The following is a 19,731-nucleotide window of genomic DNA, read 5'->3' as shown; positions in this document are numbered from 1 at the left end:
CAGGATGGATGATTATTTTAATGTGTTCTTGGATTCGGTTAGCGAGAATTTTATTGAGTATTTTTGCATCGATATTCATAAGGAAAATTGGTCTGAAGTTCTCTATCTTTGTTGGGTCTTTCTGTGGTTTAGGTATCAGAGTAATTGTGGCTTCATAGAATGAGTTGGGTAGAGTACCTTTTACTTCTATTTTGTGGAATAGTTTGAGCAGAGTTGGTATTAGTTCTTCTTTGAACGTCTGACAGAACTCTGCACTAAACCCATCTGGTCCTGGGCTTTTTTTGGTTGGGAGACTATTAATGACTGCTTGTATTTCTTTAGGGGATGTGGGACTGTTTAGATCATTAACTTGATCCTGGTTTAACTTTGGTACCTGGTGTCTGTCTATAAATTTGTCCATTTTGTCCAGGTTTTCCAGTTTTGTTGAGTATAGCCTTTGGTAGAAGGCTCTGATGGTGTTTTGGATTTCTTCAGGGTCTGTTGTTATGTCTCCCTTTTCATTTCTGATTTTGTTAATTGGGATGCTGTCCCTGTGCCCTCTAGTGAGTCTGGCTAAGGGATATCTATAGAACATTTTATCCTAACACAAAAGGATATACCTTCTTCTCAGCAACTCATGGTACCTTCTCCAAAATTGACCATATAATTGGTCACAAAACAGGCTTCAACAGATACAAAAATATTGAAATTGTCCTGTGCATCCTATCAAACCACCATGGTCTAAGGCTGATCTTCAATAACAACATAAATAATGGAAAGCCAACATTCACATGGAAAATGAACAACACTCTTCTCAATGATACCTTGGTTAAGGAAGGAATGAAGAAAGAAATTAAAGACTTTTTAGAGTTTAATGAAAATGAAGCCACAACATACCCAAACTTATGGGACACAATGAAAGCATTTCTAAGAGGGAAACTCATAGCTCTGAGTGCCTCCAAAAAGAAACTAGAGAGAGCACACACTAGCAGCTTGACAACACACCTAAAAGCTCTAGAAATAAAGGAAGCAAATTCACCCAAGAGGAGTGAGTAGTCGGCAGGAAATAATCAAACTCAGGGGTGATATCAACCAAGTGGAAACAAGAAGAACTATTCAAAGAATCGAGCTGGTTCTTTGAGAAAATCTTCCCTGGATGTTATAGGGGCCTGCTTGCTAGCTCTTTTGGTCATTTTTGCCTTTTTGTGTCTGTCACTGAACTCCAATGCTATGTCTGGATTCAACAAACTTTCATCTGTTTATAAGCCCTTCAAATGGCTTCCCAGGAAAGTCAGACTAAATGCCATAATTTTTAAAACCCTAAGTCAGTGGTTCCAATAATCACTGTTTTAGATATAATAAGCCTCTTACTAAGCATGGGTGCCTCTTTAACCCCATCCCAGTATCATCCCTCCAGAGAAACAGTTGATTGTGTCTGTGTAAAGGCCAGTGTGATTAGATTGAGAACCCAGTAGTTGGTTTCAGTCTGCAGTTCAGCTGCAGGCTCCTTATTCTCCACAAGGGACCCTATGGGCCCCAGAATTCCCTTAAGGGCATCACTGTGGAGGTTCCCATTGGATTGGCCACGAGGGACCTCAGAGTTTGTACTTCTAGCATGTTTAGGGTAATACTGCAAGAGGCACCTGCTAGTGTGATGCAATTCTTTTCTAGTTTTTATTTTTTTATCTGTATTTGGGCATTCTAATGATTTCTTGTTTGTTTGTGTTTTGTTTTTTAAACAGCCTAATTTTCCCTGTCTCTGGCCTGCTTCTTAGAATAATCTCTTTTAAAGTTCCAAGTAGAAAATCTAGAAGTTAACATGCATCATTGTGTGTTGAATTCAGTTTTTAAAGATGGTTTTCTTGGCTATTCTAGCTAAGGCAGAGAAGTCAGTCTAGTGTGTCTGCAGCTGTCTGTGGCTCTATTGTTGATTCTGCTCTCAGTGGGAGTCTCTGCTGGGGTCATGGCTTGTAGCACCTAGAACAAAACTCTTTCCATAGATCTCTGATAATGATTGATAATACAGTTTCTGTTCAACAAATTAATCTTAAAGGTCACTGGTGTGCAGATTGGAATTGAGGATTGATTGTTCCTCTGAGAGATAAGCTACCGAAAACCTTTATTCGTGGTTTTTAGTTTCACCTGTGAATGCTCATGAATTGAAGACAGATGTGTGAACATGAAATAGTTTAAGATTTAGAATTTCGAGCCTTTCATATGAATGGATGTTATCCACATTAATTATATTTCAAAGCTTTTGATTTCTTTTTTTCTCTTTCACTTTTATTTCCTTTCTTTCCCACATAATCTGGAGTTGGCATCGTCTTGACCTTAATCCCCAATTGAGTTTTACAGGTAGTAGTGGGTAACAGCAGTGTTAATAATTGCTATTAAACAAGAGAGACACAACAAATCACCATGGTGACCTGTTTTTGTTTGTTTTAAGGAGAGAACCTTTCACATTTCGTAGGAACCCTATACTTCGGACTAATTCATTGGAAGTAATGCAATATGCTGAAATGCTAACTGCTCAGTTAAGGTTGTCACTATAGCAACCTGTCACTATAGCAACCTGACGTTCTAGGTTTGGAGTCCGGAGCATGGATATACTACTTGTTTAAAGCCGATGTCTCACGTAGTCCATGCATGGTAAATATCACAACTATTGACTGTATGGAGACACAGGGCCCCAGTCCCTGACACTAACCTGTTCCCTTGCATCCCCAGAGTTTCAGCATCCTTAACTGAAGGAAACAACCTGAGCACCCAGCCCCTCCCCCTCCTTCCCCTTTGGTATGTAGAACTGTGTTTATAACTCAGTTTATAACTCTTTGAGCATCTCTCCATGAAAGAACACAACAAAGCCTCTTAAAGAAGAACAGACATGCCTGTAGCTCTTTGTCTGGAGTTCCTTGTGAGCTTCTTCCTCACCCATCCACATTAGCATGTCTGCTGGTGGTGTCCTTGTTCAAGTCTTGTGTAGGCAGCCATGTTTATTCCCTAACCTTTATCATTTGGACTTACTCTCATGATTTCTTATGTTCTTGTGGCTGAAGTTTTACTTTCTCTGCTTCTTGAACGGGTGTGAGGAGACCTGGACTGAGTGGGATGGAATCATTGATCTAGTCACTTTTTATTGCATGTCTAATATGCAAATGCTGTGGATGCACCAGGGAGCAAAAGTAAGGGTAGACTTTACTTCCATGGAATTCAGAGGACAGGAAACACTGCCATGCTGTGTCAGCCACTCAACAGAGTGAATAATAAAAAGGTGTCATGGTGCTTTAATAAAAGGGACACTAAGTTATGCAATAAGTATTAGGTTAAGTGACTTGGGCTGGGGGTTGGGGAACAGTTCTTTGAAGAAGGGCCAGTTGTCTTTGCAAAGGAAGAGAACAGTGAGACTATAGAATCAGAGTATCAGCAATGGCTGAGGTGACTGGAGCTTTAGAAGAGAGCTCCTTTGTTACAGCTACTATAAATGTTGTTCCATTCATTCTAGCTAAAATAGAGGAGCACCATGCCAGATTTCCTTGTAGAAAAGATCTTAAGATTGTCAAAAATTCTTCTTTGTAGATGAGTGTCTACATTCAGAAAGTTAGGGTTTTATTGTTAAGAAGGGACATCATGATCGTGGCAGCTCTTGTAAAGGAAAACATGTAACTGGGGCTGGCTTACATTTTCAGAGGTTCAGTCCATTATCATCATGGTGGGAAGTATGGCAGCATCCAGGCAGATATGGTGCTGGAAAAGGAGCTGAAAGTTCTACCTCTTGATCTGAAGAGGAATCAGAAGACTGTGTCACACTGGGCTGGGCATAACTTCAGCATAGGAGCCCTCAAAGGCTACCCCCACAGTGACACACTTTCTCCAATAAGGCCACATCTACTCCAACAAGACCATAACTCCTAATAGTGTCCCTCTCTATTGGCCAAGCATTCAAATACACGAGTCTGTGAGAGCCATTCCTATTCAAACCACCACAATGACGAATCCAGGGAATTGAGAATCTTATCGGGTTTCACAAAACTTCTAGACACTTGCTTTCAGAGCCTGCACTTTTGATCATTATTTTATTTTGATGCCTGGTGAAGTTTCTTAATATTCCACTTAGGCAATTTGAATTAAACACAGATACACAAATGCATATCTCTGAGCACAAACGGATTCCTTGTTTTTGCATATGTATAATGCATACAAACCTGTGTGTATCATTACATAAAATATCCCATATAGATATCTCAATACATTGTGATATATATATATATATATATATATATATATATAGTATATTATTTATCATCTTATTGTATTTTGAGACTCAAATTTGGATTTGGGGGATGCAGGGAGCCCAGAGTCAGGCATTGGAGCTCTTTTTTTTTTCCATACAGTTTCATTCAGACAGTTACTGTGCCCCAGCTGCATCAGACATGCTGTTTGACTTTGTAGGTCTCTGCTCCCATTTTAAACATAGCACACAGAGAGTCTGTAATCAAGCAATTTGACTTTGAACAGAATTACTAGGCAGGGGGTATAGATGAGTGTAGGTAATTAGTAAATGAAGCTGAGCTGCTGCCTTTCCAGTTTGGGCTCCTTGTTCAGCAGGTGAGTGAATTTGCTAGTGCCTGTTAAAATCCATGCCTCTGGCCTTATCCTCTTCCTGTGAAAGTAGCTCATCTCCAGCCACAGTAGCTGCTTATAGCTTTAAATAGCACAGACGAGGCCTCTGCCAGCTTCCCGAGCCAGCTAGGGTTACGGTGGGGCCAGGGTAGCCTGGCTATGCGGTCTGTGCGAGGCCAGGGAAGGGGTTAGTGAGTTGGCTAGCTGCCTGGGCACCGGTGCAGGAGAGGCATGGTGTAGCACAGCAATTTCCTGCTTTGGGTGAAGCCATAGAGAGCCTAGTGCTGGCTAAGCCTGGGCTTTCACATTCTTCTGTGATATTTTACTGCCCACTCCCCTCCCACCCAATGTTCCTCTCAAAGGAGATTTTGATTTGTGCTGTTCACTGGTTCATAGGGGTGACTGAAGGAGACCAGAAAGGCCTCTCCCCTCTTCAGTTTCTACTCATTTTGTCTAGGATTTCCACTATTAGAAAAAAACATATCACACTCTATCATTATAAATTCCTCTTAAACATCTTTTTTTTTTTTTTAGATTTGTTTATTAGCATAGGTGGTCATGCATGGCAGGCATGCACGTTGATATCAGAGGGCAACTTCTGGGAATTGATTCTCTCCAGGACCACATGGGTCCCTGAATCCAGCTTAGAGCTTCAGGCTTAGCTGCAAGTAAGTGCCTTCGCCAGCTGAACCATCTTGCTTGTCCCAAGTCAGGGATTCCTAGCTCTGATACCATTGCATATGCAGCTGAGTCAACTTGTTGCTAAGGACACAGAGAGTTGGCAGAGGAAACAGGAAACATGAGCACAGATCAGGAAACAGGTGAGAGACTGGGGATGTTCTTGGGTAAGTAGAGCGTCAGGTGGAGACACTAGTAAAGATGGCGTGTATTCTGTATTCTGTTTGCACAGGTTTATTTAGCCTAACCTCAATGTTGCCCATTTCTTGGCTTCGAAGGTTGAGGTTGAAAGAAGATGAACAATTGCATTTCTCAAAGTTCCACCAGGGGCCACTTAGGTGACTGAAGTACTTCCTGCTGATGTATGGCCATAACTAGCTTCCTGTCAGAGATACACTGGTTGTGTTGGCTGTTTGTTTGACTTGCCTTGCTCCACATGACTGGCTTATGGAGGATTCCTCTTTATGAACTCCTCCTTGGTGGAGTTCAAGCAGGGACTCTGAGGATGGGTTTTTTTTCCCCAGGTTCTCTGGGCATGGCTGAACGTTTCTTTGTGAGAAGGGTATCCTACACATCTCAGGCTTTTTTTTTTGATCCAGCTGGCTTACCTACAGTTTGTCTTGAAGCAGGTATTTTGTCTCAGTGAAATGGAATCATGAAGAGAGAAGTTTGTCCATTGTGATGGACAGGAGTAAGGATGTTTGCCTCTGGGTGCCCTTCCCAGTGTGATGCTAGGAGCGCCTGTGCTGAGAGCCTGGCTGGAGAGTGAAAGGCCTGGGATTCACCTCTAGGGCTACAGGGTCAGTCCTTGGCTGTTAAAAGTAAATTTCTGGTTTTAAACCAATTCTCAGAGGAACTCAACCAATACCAGTGTGGGGTTGACTGAATTTCTCACTGGCAATGCAAAAAAAATAGGAACCCAGATACAGCAGCTTCTGCCTCCAGCACCTTCTACCTAGCACTCGGTTATCAGTGCAGAGCGCTTCAAGGAGGCCCTAGCGCTGCTTCCTATTCTGCCTGCTTCTGTGGGTTTGCTTCCTCTCAGCTCACTCAGATGCTTCAGGTAGTAATGGAGTTATTATTCATTGCAGCATCCCATTCAGCTGACTCCCCTACCTAACTTTCACTCAGTGCAGCTTCATGCTTGTGATAATGCAAGTCAGGAAGACTGACAGCCTCATTTTACATACTACCCATAACAAGAGCAAACTGGGTTAGGATCCACACTGGAAGTAGTGCTTGATTCCTGGCTTTCCCATACTGGATATAAATAAATGTCAGTTTCCTTTGCAGTACACTAGTGGTGGTAAGTGTGACTTCATCACCACCTCATAGATTACTCTGAGCAATAAATGATTCACACAAGCCTGTAGTACAGTGCCTGAGATAAACATAGTTCCCCCACTTCTTTAGACTTGCTCCATGTGTTGCTTACATGGTCTTGCCCATTGCCATAGAATGTGGCCAATGGGAACTGATTTAGAAAAGGCGTAGTGATGTTTTCCTGGGGAGAACAGGAGATCTGTGACACTTCTAAGGACCAGGTGCACATGTCTTCCTGCCTGTCTCCCCTCTTCTCTTCCAAGGCCTTCCATTTTGTTGATCCTGAAAGCGCTGCCATTTTCTTATTTCTAACAGCATTTTGGGAGGCTACATATCAGGAGTGTGCCAGATCCTTCTGGGACAGATCATAACAAGGGCATGTGAAGGAAGTCAAAAGGATACTTTCAAGTATATGAACTAAAACAGAAAGAAAAGCTGTGTGTGTAGGGGGGGGGAGGGGATGGATGGAAGGAGGGAGGGAGCGAGGGAGGGAGGAAAGGAGGGAAGGAGGGAAGGAAGGAGGGAGAAGGAGAGACAGCACATGGGGAATAAAAATTGCCCTAAAGCTTGTGACCGTTAAGCTTTAAAAAGCAAATACATTGGGTGAATTTTAGTTTTGGTGATAGAGAACAAGGCACATTGCTCCTTCAAAGCATCTTTCCCCAATGGAGCCAAACTGAAGTAAGACGTGCGGTAGCTTCTGGTACACACACTGAATCTTGATCATGAAATCGTCCTTGAGAAGGCGACACCTCAACCCTTGTACTTAACCAGCTGTGCCTTCTTTCTCCTTCCACCAGCTGAAGTGCTCTCCTTATGCTAGGATCATATGTTAAAGATATTGTTCAGGTTATGCCTGGAAATAATGTCACGGTGAGTCACTTTTGTGTGGGCTGCGTTTTGGTAGGCTTACTGATTTCTTGAGCTAACAGGAGCAATACACATATCCGTAAACTGTTTTCAAAAGCTTTAAAGAAGTTTTCAATGTGGAATTTTCATATCTAATCCTCAATTTAAATGTAAGAAAATATGTAGATTTGTTTGACATGCTACATAGCACAAGCCATACGTTTTCTTATGTATCTAATTTTAATTTTACTGGTATTTGCATATAGTTTCACTATTTGGCTTAATTTAGTTTCATTATACAAAAAATTCAAACAAACAAAAAAAAACATGTGGCTATAACATGAAACCACAAGACCTTGATTTTTTTTTTTTTTTTTGGTCTCATGTTGTTTTTAATTGACATCATTATGTGTCTCTGTGGGTGAAATGTGATGCTTTGATACATAGGTATTTAACAGGGGTCTTGGCCTAAGATGGTGCCATCTAGTAGTGTCACAGATCTCCTGTTCTCCCCAGGAAAACATCACTACGCCTTTTCTAAATCGGTTCCCATTGGCCACATTCTATGGCAATGGGCAAGACCATGTAAGCAACACACGGAGCAAGTCTAAAGAAGTGGGGGAACTATGTTTATCTCAGGCATTGTACTACAGGCTTGTGTGAATCATTTATTGCTCAGAGTAATCTATGAGGTGGTGATGATGTTCCAAAGACAGAGATGATAAAAAGGAAGGAAAGGATTTTGATCAAAATGGACACTTTGGGACAATGGAGAGGACCCGTCTCCACCCATCTTCAGGGATGAGGCGTGAGCTTTGGTTTGAATAGAGGAAGGACTTGGGCAAGGACAGAAAGACGTGTGGTTCATGGTCATTACCTGAGGTCCTACTGTGCAAGCTCACTGTGCAGATGTCGCTTTTGCTTGAGGTGATAATTCAGTTTCTATGAGATGATTGCCTCGGCTTATGGTTGGTCTCATCATGGGGAGATCTGTTGGAAAGGCTTTACTTTTCCTGGGGTGGGATCCCGGACGACTAAAGGTTTGTTAATGAAGAATAAAGACCTTCAGGCATCTGAGAGATCTGAAATGCAATGTAAAGGCTGATGATAAGAAACCCTGCTTGCTCTTGGCTTTCTGCTTTCAGCCTAGAAGCTCTGGGTTAGAATTTTAGATGGATTTTCCTTAAGTGACTCATAACCTATGTACAGAGTCAAGCTCCCCCCCCCCCCCCGCAATCAAAAGGAGACAGATGCAAAGTGCCAGACCATCAGCTTCTTTTCATTTACCTTGTGGACCCCAAATTTTGTAACAAAAGCAGTTTCTAAGTGTGAGTGTGTGTGTATTGTGGAATGGCCATATTGGATATATCAATTTCTTCAAAAGGTCATCATTGTCTTGTTATAGGAGCATTTAATACCATTCCCTTTAACTTTTGAAGTGGATGAAGCATTATTATTAACCCTGGTTATTACTATATGTAGTTGAGTACTAGACTTCTAGCTAAGTGATATCTGACTACTCTTTTCTTTTTTTGGGGGGGGGGGGTTAGGGATCTAGCCTATGGTTTCCATGTTTCCAAGGCAAATGGTGTAATATTGCACTACATCCATCCTCAACCTCAAGCTTTTTGTTTCCAGAACATTTATCCTATAAACAAACATCCCAACTTATAAAGAGTGCAATTCCCAGGTTAAAAAAATTGAGATTTCCCCCCTCCGAATTCTCTTATGTTTGTTAAGATCAGGGGATTGGCATGTCATAGTTCTACATGTCAGAAGTCCTAGCACTTGGTAAGGTAAGGCAGAGGATTCCCAGTTAAGAGGTAACCTGGACTATATAACAAGACTTTCACTTTCCCATGAAGTGAAAATATTGTTTCAGATCTCATTAAAAAGCAAAGATATGTCAATCTTCTGTCACTGCCAAAAGTCAGCTTCAAGGAGGGGACTTTAGTCTTGGCTCATGACTGGAGAGGTTTCAGTCATTGGCCACTTAGATGTGCTTCTGGGTGTGTGTGGTGTAAGATACCTTGGTGGGAGGATATGGCTGCTCACCTTACTGCCTGGGTGCAGAGAGAAGAGTGAGGGCTTGGGGGCAAGGTGTGTCTTCCAGAGACAGATCCCCCCCAGTGACCTGCTTCACCTCAGTAGCAAGTTCAGCAAAAGGATTCTTCAATGTAGCTCATGGGCTTCCTGCCCAAATCATCCAGTCATCTCAATAGTGCCACCAGCTGGGGACAAAGCCTTCAACACTGGAGCTTTGGGATCCTCCAATGCAGACTGAATATGCGTACCTTTATTTTTACTTAATTTTTGGAGTAGTGAATTGCTGTCTCTTTGCTCTAAACGTTATTATTGGGCAGTGTCCAAGTTTTTAAGACTAACAGTTATTCATGTAGTCGAGGGATGATCATCATCTCCCATCTACCCAGATAGGTAAAATAGTCTAAAAATACAAATGAGTATTTAATTTCAGGTGTTAAGGCTGAATTTGAAGCAGCTGTTGGTATCATGAGAAACAACACACTTTAATATGGACTCAGTTTGATCGCCCACCCCCGACCCTGCTTGAAGTTGACATTTTAACTTTTATAATGGTTATAACCTTTTAAAAAGTGTCTTAGGCATTGTTCATGTTGTCAAAAGTGAAGATTGTTCTTTTTTCGTTATGATTCATTTTTGTATCGGATCCCAAGCAGTGGGTTATGTAAGTGAGGTGCTTGAACAGAATTGAACAGAGACTGTGTGGGAGACTTCAAAATTCCATTAGATAAGTATAATCAGCCCACATTTAGCCTTATGTTAGTAATGAAAATGGCCTAAGTTCAGAGAATCACTACTTAAATTCTTTTTCACAGTACATGGGATGAAATATAGACTTAGGTTTTGTAGTGAGCTTAGTCCTCTCTTGAGGTGACTGACCTCAGTCCCTTCTCAGTTTCTGGCCTTTGAGTCTGCAATGTTCTAAACTGCTTCATGAACTACTCAATAAGCAACAGCCCTGTCATCCATCAGGGGTTTAATGAGGACAATGTAGGAGGTACTGTTTAACTCATTTTGCAAAAGAGGACATCTCATGGAACTGAAAAGTTTCTCGGTTGAAGAGAAACTAATTGGATTAAGACATAGTTAATGAGTGTGTACATACTGACAGGTGTTGGAAAGATCAAGGTCTGTTGTGATTGCTGAGGGATGAGACTTGTCCCAGTCCACCCACTCAGAGGCCATTGGTGGGTGGAAACATTTGCGTTGTTGTTTTCTGATTCTGAATTTGTGTGTAGGAGAGAGGATGTACCATTTCCGATTTGACTATGTCCCTCCTTTGCTTCTTGTCCGTTTCAATAATTCAGCCTGCCAGCCCACTCAGACTCTGTCTCTCCAGAGACAGCCATGCCTTTACTTGAAACTCATGGGGTTTCCTTCCTTGAATGATTCAAAGGAAACTTACAGCTGTGTTTTCAGTGGGAGGCATGTAAGCCATCTCAAGTAGAAATCAAGATATTTTGACCTTATTTCGAATGAGGTCTGGGTAGCACATCTTGTGGACTTGTTGAAATCATCTTGTTCCCTTTCTGAAAGCATTTGCTTGTATGTGGCTACTATGGTTTTCCTTAAATAAAGTAGGAATCAAGATAGGAAGCCTCCCAGCTTAAATGGCAAGTTTGACAGGCAGAATGTAGCAGAAGTTATAGGAAATGTACTGTATCTGGGGGAGGGCTTATGTTTTGACATTGAGTGTTATTTTTTGAGGATGTAGCTCTGTAGAACTTGGGGATGGTTATAGTTTAAGTCTGACTTTCATGATAAAGTAATGCTTGCTCTATCCCAGGCAGAACACCAAGGGCTTTATGTGTGTTATGTTACCCAATCTCGAAGACAACCTCAGAAGCCAGAGTAAGTGTTTTTAGTGCTGTCAATACCATGTTGAAATTGATTTGAGGTTAGCTGCTACTTGTAAGAGAGTACAATTGTTGTTGAAGTAGAGAAAGGAAGTCACTGTGAAGAACTGGTTTTAAGTAGAAAGGGCCCAGATTTCTTATCACACATGCATATTTGAATTAAGGGCGTCGAGCATGAAAGACACTATGTAAAATGTTTTGGTGAAGATGTATATTCTGAAGTATAGCCTGCTCTCTTTCAAAGCTCATAGTCCCCTAATGCTTGAGTCTTGACGGAAGTGAATATGTATTTGGTGTATAAGTGATAGAGTTGCTGGAAGATTACCAGCTAGCTGGATGCCAATTTGATGCATATCTTGAGAGAGAAATTACCTCAGAGAAAAAGACTAGATGCTGTGATCTTGATTTGGTTTTGAACACCAAGAGTCAGAGAAATTCTGAACATAAGAAGATGTCTTTCTTTGTATTTTTATGCAACTCTAGATCTCAAAATATTTATATCTGTGTGTGCACAAAAAACTGAGAGAATCATGCCTTCAGTGTGTGGGAAACACGACTTGGCATCATCTAGAACTTTGTGTGATGTATATGGGTTTAGGGGTCCTGTATCATCATGACATTTATTAAAGTTGATGGGTGTCATTGGTGATGACAGATGGGGAAGACTTAGCTCTGCAGAGCTTACATTGAGAGTTAGAGATGGAGTAGGGAAGAGAGCGGGAGAAGGAAGAGATATGAACGTGTAGAGGACAGAGTAAAAGTGAGGGTTCTTACTTTAGAGCCAAAGATGTTGAAGAGAAAGCCTTAAACATATATTTAAGTAAACCTAGATGGGAAAAAGGAATGACAGTCTTTATGGATGAAACTAGAGAAGTAGGAATATAGGCATGACCAATACGGAGCAAGGAGGGGATAGTAAGAGCTTCAGCATAGCCTCATGGTAGAATATAGAGTCAGCTGCCTGTGGCCATGAATAACAGAGTGCTGGCCGTGTCTCTACTCTAGGGTGTTATAAAGTTAGATGGGGTGGGGGGGAAGTAATGGAATGATCATGGTAGAGTTTAGAAACTTAGTTGAGTAGCCATGCAGTAGCTATTTGACAATGAGAGGAGTGCTGAGAATCCAAGTATTGAACCATTCTTGGGTTGAGTTCAGAAGGGGGCTCTGTAACAGTCCTCCAGGGCCACAGCAACCAGAAGAGTTTAAAAAAGGGTGTGCGTGTGTGTGATCCCTGGCAACAAAGGATGCCCGCGAGGTCTTCTGTGGTTGTCTATGGTGCTTTACAGCTCTTTAGAAAGTGAGAGGGCAGGCTTGAGTGCCCTGGAACCAAATCTCCATGCATGCACATCCAACATAAGGAGATGTACATACCCCCCCTCCAACACACACACACACACACACACACACACACACACACACACACACTTTACAACCTGGTTTTGCGTAGTTTCTGCCACTGTCCCCTTTCATTCACTGATGTACAGTTGACATATTAAGCATTATATTATAGACTGCTGCTTTTTCCCTCAAAGGGAAAAAAGCTAAAGCAGTGTGAGAGCTATCTCAGATACATTATTATAGAGTATAATGCATGACAGATGCCAAGGTCAGCGTGGTATTGAAAATTAATTTTGGGATGGTGATAAAGCAGCTTGCAAGTTTTTTTTTTCATGTGAAACAATATGTTCTCACATTTTGTCTGAGTGGAATTTGTGTTGCCTTGAATGGCTATTCTTATCTACTAGCATGTGAGTGACCCACTGAAATAAGTCTCCTGCTGGGGTACTATTTAGTTTCTGATCCAGAATTTTACTTACTATAAATAAAGACATCTACAGTGCTATTAAAATTTCATTTTCGCACTTAAATGTATCAATCTGTTATTTTAGATATAGTTTTGTATTTTAATAATGGTAAGACATTTCTCATTGCAGTTAAGAAAAATAAAATAGCAAATACATTCTGAAATGGTTGGCAGACTCTGCCTATTTTTTTTTTTTTTGCTGCTTACATTTTATTTGGTATGTATATTAGCCAGCTCCACATTTTTTTTTAATAGTGAAATACCTGCTACAGTTAGCTCATAAAGGTTAAAAGGTTTGCCTAGCTTGTGGTTCTGGAGACTGTAATTTAAAATCAGGTATTGTCTTTGGCCTCTGGCAAGCTTGGAATACCATGGCAGGGGTGCAGAGAGCAGGAACCAATACCTTGTGGGTTAGAAGGGGATGAGAAAATGCAATTACATGGTATTTATAAATAATTGATCATGCCCTATTTAAATGTTACTATAGGTTACTAAAGGTTAATAATAAAGTAAAAAAAAAAAAAACCTACCTGAAATAAAAAAGAAGAGGAGTGGGGTGGAGGAAGGGAAGATGCTGAAAAGAAAGGCAAAGAGATGCGATTCCATCGTCTTTTTCAGGATGATGCTTAGGACCCCACGATCTTGCAGGAAGACCTTTGGTCACAACCAAGCTCTTAGCATCGAGTCTAAATAATAATCACCTGAGATGCACCACAAATGCTTGGTAAAACACCAGGCTTGGAGAATAGTTATCATGAGCGTTATATGGAAGCTGGCAGACTAGGGCAACAAAAATACTCCATCTGAGTAGACTCAGGTAGTCTGTGACCACACTCTGGGAAACCCTGCACTGTGTCAACCTGTGAATTGTCAGAGATAGAATTCTGTGAGGCTAGTTCATGAGCAATGAGATCATTTACTGTAGAACCATTATTTTGCCAAAAGGGACCAAAAACTCTCTTGTGATTAAAAAAGAGGTAAACGTTACATTTTGAATTCACATTCTTGTGTGAGAAGCAGCTCTCATATGCATGAGCTGATGGCGCACACGCGTAGTATGTGTGTGTGTGTGTGTGTATGTGTGACAGAATTCCAGACAGACATAGATTGTTTTGTATGTTTCCCTTTTGTTGGAAATATGTTGGTTTCCTCCCACAGATACACAGACAATAGCTGCAGCAAAAGTGTTCTTCCCCTTATATTTCCATCAAAACGTATTCTCATGCATGTAGTTTTTCCTCCTAAAAATAGAGTATTCTTCCCTTTCAGACTTTTGTAGTAGGACTCAACCCCTTGGTCTTCCTGGCTGACATGGCTTTTGCTAAGATTGCCCAGAATGATCTGTATCTCTGGAGTTTACTAGCCTTCATGCCTTTGCCTCCCAGTGCAGAGATGACTATTGCATGTCCTTATATGCTTCATTTTTCTCAGCATCAGATGGTTGGGTTCTAGTGTCTTTTTTCTTACTGAAATATGAGTGATACTGGCATTTTCCATGCCACAAGGCTGTCTTCTGATCGATTAGTTTGAATATCCGTCATATTATTTTACAAGTTTGGGATTCCTCTTCAACTCTAGCCTTTCAGAGAAAGCAAGAGGAGGAGGAAGAGTTCTCCCTCCATATTCTCCAGAAGCGTTGTCTGTAGCTCTTTTGACATATGACATGTTATGATTAAGTTAGAAACTACAGGGCTAATGGTGTAGATGCTCAGACCTCATGTATTCTATTTCTTAACTATGATAGAGTTGAACTCAGGGCTCCGCAACACTGTCTGCATAGCTATTTCCACAGCACAGGTCTCAGTTTTTATAGTTACCTTTAAGGCAGAACAATTCCAACAGCCTTGCTCTGCTTCTAACTGGAATGTATGGATGCCATAGGAAGAAAGTCTTTCCTCAGTTGGGGCCTGAATTTCCCATCAGATGACAGTTCTTTATGCAGGCCGGTTTGCAGATTTGGGAAGCTGACAAACATGGAGACTGGATTTATACCTGAGAGACATACTGGGTGATAAAACTTCTCTTTGTGAAATATGATGGGAACCCTGAAGGTTTTGAACTTTGAAGATATGATATCAACCTAGTAAATTTTCCTGATGTGTGCCTGAATGCTTATTGATATAGATTTTTCTTTGAGGTAGCATAAGCTAAACTATATAGAACTCTATCCAACATCTTTAGAAACTAAGGGAAGTGTGGAAGAAAGGCCTCTAGTCCACATGAAGTGAAGAGACCATTATGTCACTGTTCTCCCCACTGGACTCTAAAATGAACCTCACTGTTCATTATTTCTCCTTAGAGAAACTTCAGTGCAATTAAAATCATGGATGTCTAGCATAATCCATCATCTCTGAGACCTGCTGTGTGGGTCCTGGAGGTGGAACATGTCAGGACCCCAGATGTGGTAGTGTGTGGGTCCTGGAGGCACATTCCTCTACCTGTGCCATTGTGACAGCAGTGCTTTTGAGGATTAGTCCCCATCATGGAACCTGCATTCGGCATACAGTAAAGGCTGGACAGGAACAATCTGATCTCGGCTGTGAAAGGAAAGGCGAGCTCTGGATGCCTCGGTTCTGACAGTCCCGCCATGGAGCTATTTGACATGGTAAAACATCGCTAAAATGAAAACTTTTATTGACCAATATTGCTTTTGCCAACTGAAGTCTAAAGTGTTGGCACTCAGTTAATTTTGCCAAACACATGGCAAGGAACTACATGCAATTAAACTATTCTGTATGATTTCAGATGTTCCTTTCTCAGGCTACCACTGTGGGAGTGACAGCTGGTTTGGAGGGAGCAAAGTGATCAATTTTCTGTATAAATTTATAATTCATAGAAAATTATATGAGAAGAAATAAGAAAGTTCTTGCTCCCTAACAGCAAATTGACTAGCACACTGATAAGTACACACACACACACACACACACACACACACTCACACTAATGTTTAACTAGTATGTAAGCCACCAATTTTAATTTGAGCAATAATTAACTGAGGCCTACCTCTCCCCAGACCAGAGACACCAGCCTGTAAGAAGGGAAAGAGTCTCCAAATAATCTTATGGGGGATGTAGTCAACTGACTTCTTATAGGATGCCAGGAACACACTCGAATCAAATAGTTTGTTCCACAACTCCTGTTGAAAAGACTGGATGTTCACAAGCAGAATAACAATTCATATCCGTTATATCATATTGGATACAAAACTGAGTTACTTTAAAGCTCCCAACATTTGATCCTAACCATCAAAATACTAGAAGAAAACCCAGGGAAAAATCTTCATGACTTTGATTTGGGTAATACATTTTTACAAAGCTTGTTTTCATATATAGCTAAAGAACAAACATTGAAAGCAAAACCAGCCAAGCGGTATTACATCTAACTAGGAAGCTTCAACATAGCAAGGTAGAAGTAAAAAGGTAAATGAGAGAAAGCATTTGCAAACTATATGTCCCATCCTTAATATGTAACATATATGAGAAACTCAGACCCTTCTCCAAAAGGATGACAAATAGACAGTAGATAAGTAGAAAGATGCTCTACCACATCCATCATAACAAAGCAAGCCCAAGCCACCTGTGGACTCTTCCTCCCAGAGGAAATGTTTGTTGAAATGGCTGTTACCAGCAGAAAGGCAAGTGTTGCATGTAAGGTTGATCCTTGTAAACTGATTTTGGGAGAGTGAGTTGGGACAGACACTGGAAAACCATATAGAGCTTGTTAAAAAGAGATGAAAGGTAGGACTACCGCATGACCCAGTACTCACAGTTTTGGATACAAATAGGAGATTTTGGAGTTGTCAGAGAGATATTTTCATTTCACATCCATCATTGCAGCAATTAATGGACAAGATATAGAAACAATATAAGTATCTATTAGTGTATGGAATGAAAAGAAAGGGGGGATGAGGACACACAACAGAATTTCTGCAACTTAAAAAAGGAAATCCTGGTATTCATGAAAATATGAGTGAACCTAGAGAACCAGTTAAGAGAAATAGATCAGACACAGGAGCTAGGCATTACCATGTCATTTATAAGTAAAATCTATCTGAACCCATCAAACTCAAATAAACAGAATAAAGGGAGCTTCCGGGAAGATATGTGGTGGAGATAGGGAATCACTGGTCAAAAGTTACAGACTTTTCAGTTTTAAGAGGAATAAGGGCCAGAGAGATGGCACAGTTGCCCATAGAAAGCCACACTGGGAGCATGAATCAGTAACTCAAACCCTGAGGAAGTGAAGACAGGTGGATCCCTGGATCTCACGGGCCAGCCAATCTATGAAACTTAGTCTGGTCTCACGGGCCTCCAGTTTCTGGAGCTGGTATTAGGGGCTTGTGGTATCAGGCCTTTCTCCTCATCTACACGCCAATTGTACTATGCTTTAAAGATGTGGTTACTGGGGTCAGTGCCATGAGGGTGGGATGGAAAGAACTAGCATTTAGAATAAGTGAGGCAAATAAACAGCATGCTAGCAAAAGTTGAAGTATGGCTCCCTCACCTCCACTTTCATCCAAACGGTTATGTCCTGGCATGGAAGATGGGCATCTGAAGAAGTATGGTGTGCGACCACTGTTCTAAGAACCACTGTTCCAACACACTTGTTGTCTACCTGACGTGGGGGAGGGGGAAATCAAGCAAACCTGACAGCCTGGGGACTGATGATGGCTGCTTTTCCCGAAATTTATTGTTGAGGGGTTGTCCTCCTTTCGGCAAAAGAGAGATTAAAGGAATGATGGGCTGCCCCTCCCCTCAAAAAAAACCAAGTGCAGTTCAACTATTTAATGTTATGACTGTTGTGATGATGCTTTGCACAGACTGAAATACGTAATCTAGTATAGAATTGTAAGGATCAAGTGTGTTGAGGGGTAAATTATGCACAGTTTAACTCACTAACTTGAGGTATAAATTTCATGTTTCTTTGCCTTTGATCTCTGTGCTCTATGTAGAGACTACTAGGCTGTCTGGGAATAAAGACAGATGCAGATGTCATTTTTTTCCTTACCTTATTACTTTGGATAGGATCCCTAGTAATTATGAAAACACTGAAAGTGAAAATTTCTCCACTGTGTTTCTAATCATAGAGAAACTGCATCTAGCCATTTACTCTCAGTGTGATGTTACTTGTAATTTTTTTAACCTTTTTATTGGTTCTTTGTGAATTTCACATCGATACAAAGTCCCACTCATCTCCCCTTTCCTCACACCAGCCCTCCACCCATGCAGCCTCCTGCCCAACAGAGAAAAAAAATCTTGCTGTGGAAGCTGTAGTGTGTCTCAGTGTGTCCCCCTTGTCCACACTTCTTTGTTTGCAAATGTTTGTTTCAGTGACTCATTGGTCTGGTTCAAGGCCTGTGGCTTCTGCTACCCTGGTAGTCCTGGAACCTCACTGGGACTCCTGCTGTTGCCCTGTGACATAGAGATCCTGTAGTTTTGGAACTGTAGGACCAGCCCCTTCATGCACTCCAGCAGTTTATTGATGGGATAGATGTTGGGGTGGGCCAATTCAAAGCCCTGGATCTGGGCCTGAAAGATGTGAACTGGTCAGCCCACTGGCTCTCCCACTCTCAGACCCTCAGGGCAGGCTCACCAGTAACTCTTGAAACCATGGCCAGCTCTATCCTGCTGCCCAGGTAATGAGCAGGGCCCACTTTCTCAAGTTTGTAGCTGGTGAGAGACATGGCCACTTCTACTCTCATGACCCTGGGGGTGGCTCTCCTGCCTGCCATAGGTGGTGAGGGATGAGGGAGGGGAAGAGGGCATCTATCCCTCATCCATGCCACAACACAACAGACAAAGGACTGGACCATCTCTTTGCTTTCACACCCTTGAAGTCTGCTTACCTTCAACTACCACATCCAAAACTGCTCTACTGTGCCGCCTAGATAAGGTACAGAACCCACTCTCCCAAATCTTGCATTGCAGCAGGTGAAAGACAGGGCCAGCTCTCTTGCCTGACATAGGTGGCAACAGGAAAGAAGGTGGGGGTGGAGGCATCTCTTCCTCACCCACATCACTACACCCAGACAAGTGGCAGGGCTAGCTTACCCACAATCTCCACATCCAGGGCCAGCATGGTGCATGGATGTACTATGGTGCCCAGGTGAGGTACAGGACTCACTCTCTCAAGTGCTGCAGCTGGTGAGGGGCAGGGACAGATCTCCCATGGTCAGTTTTGGAGCTGGCTCACTCGAGACTCTCATAAGACTCGCCCACTCTTCTGAATGTGTCAGCTGACTAGGGTTGGAGACAGTTCTGCTTTCAGGCCTGCAGGGCCAGCTCCCCTTGATGCCCAGGTGAGAGAGGTGATGCCTATTTCTGCACAGCCCTCACTCATCAACATGTCCCCAGGCAGCATCCTAGACAGGGATGTCCACCTGGCCTTTGGTGGTAACAGACCCATCTTTTGCAGGGCCCCATACCCAGACATGGCCCTTGTCCTTCACCAGCTACAACACTTGGGAAAGTGAGCCCTACACCTTGCCTGGGCAGCAGGAAAGTGTTGGCAGTGGTTTCTGGTGAGCCTGCCCTGAGGGTTTGAGAGCACAGGACATGATCCCACCATAGTCTCAGGTGG

At 42.0% G+C, this 19,731-nt stretch overlaps 1 protein-coding gene across 4 annotated transcripts in view; it reads left to right on the top strand.

Annotated features, from left to right (window-relative positions):
* The window catches only part of Adamts3 (ADAM metallopeptidase with thrombospondin type 1 motif 3), a 210,718-nt gene that overhangs the window by 37,857 nt on the left and 153,130 nt on the right, over nt 1–19,731 (top strand). The gene's annotated exons all lie outside the window — the stretch shown is intronic.

Source organism: Mus caroli, chromosome 5, assembly GCF_900094665.2.
Source record: "Mus caroli chromosome 5, CAROLI_EIJ_v1.1, whole genome shotgun sequence".
Classification (NCBI taxonomy): Eukaryota; Metazoa; Chordata; class Mammalia; order Rodentia; family Muridae; genus Mus; species Mus caroli.
Note: the sequence above shows the minus strand (reverse complement) of the source record. Positions and strands in the feature narration are given on the sequence as shown.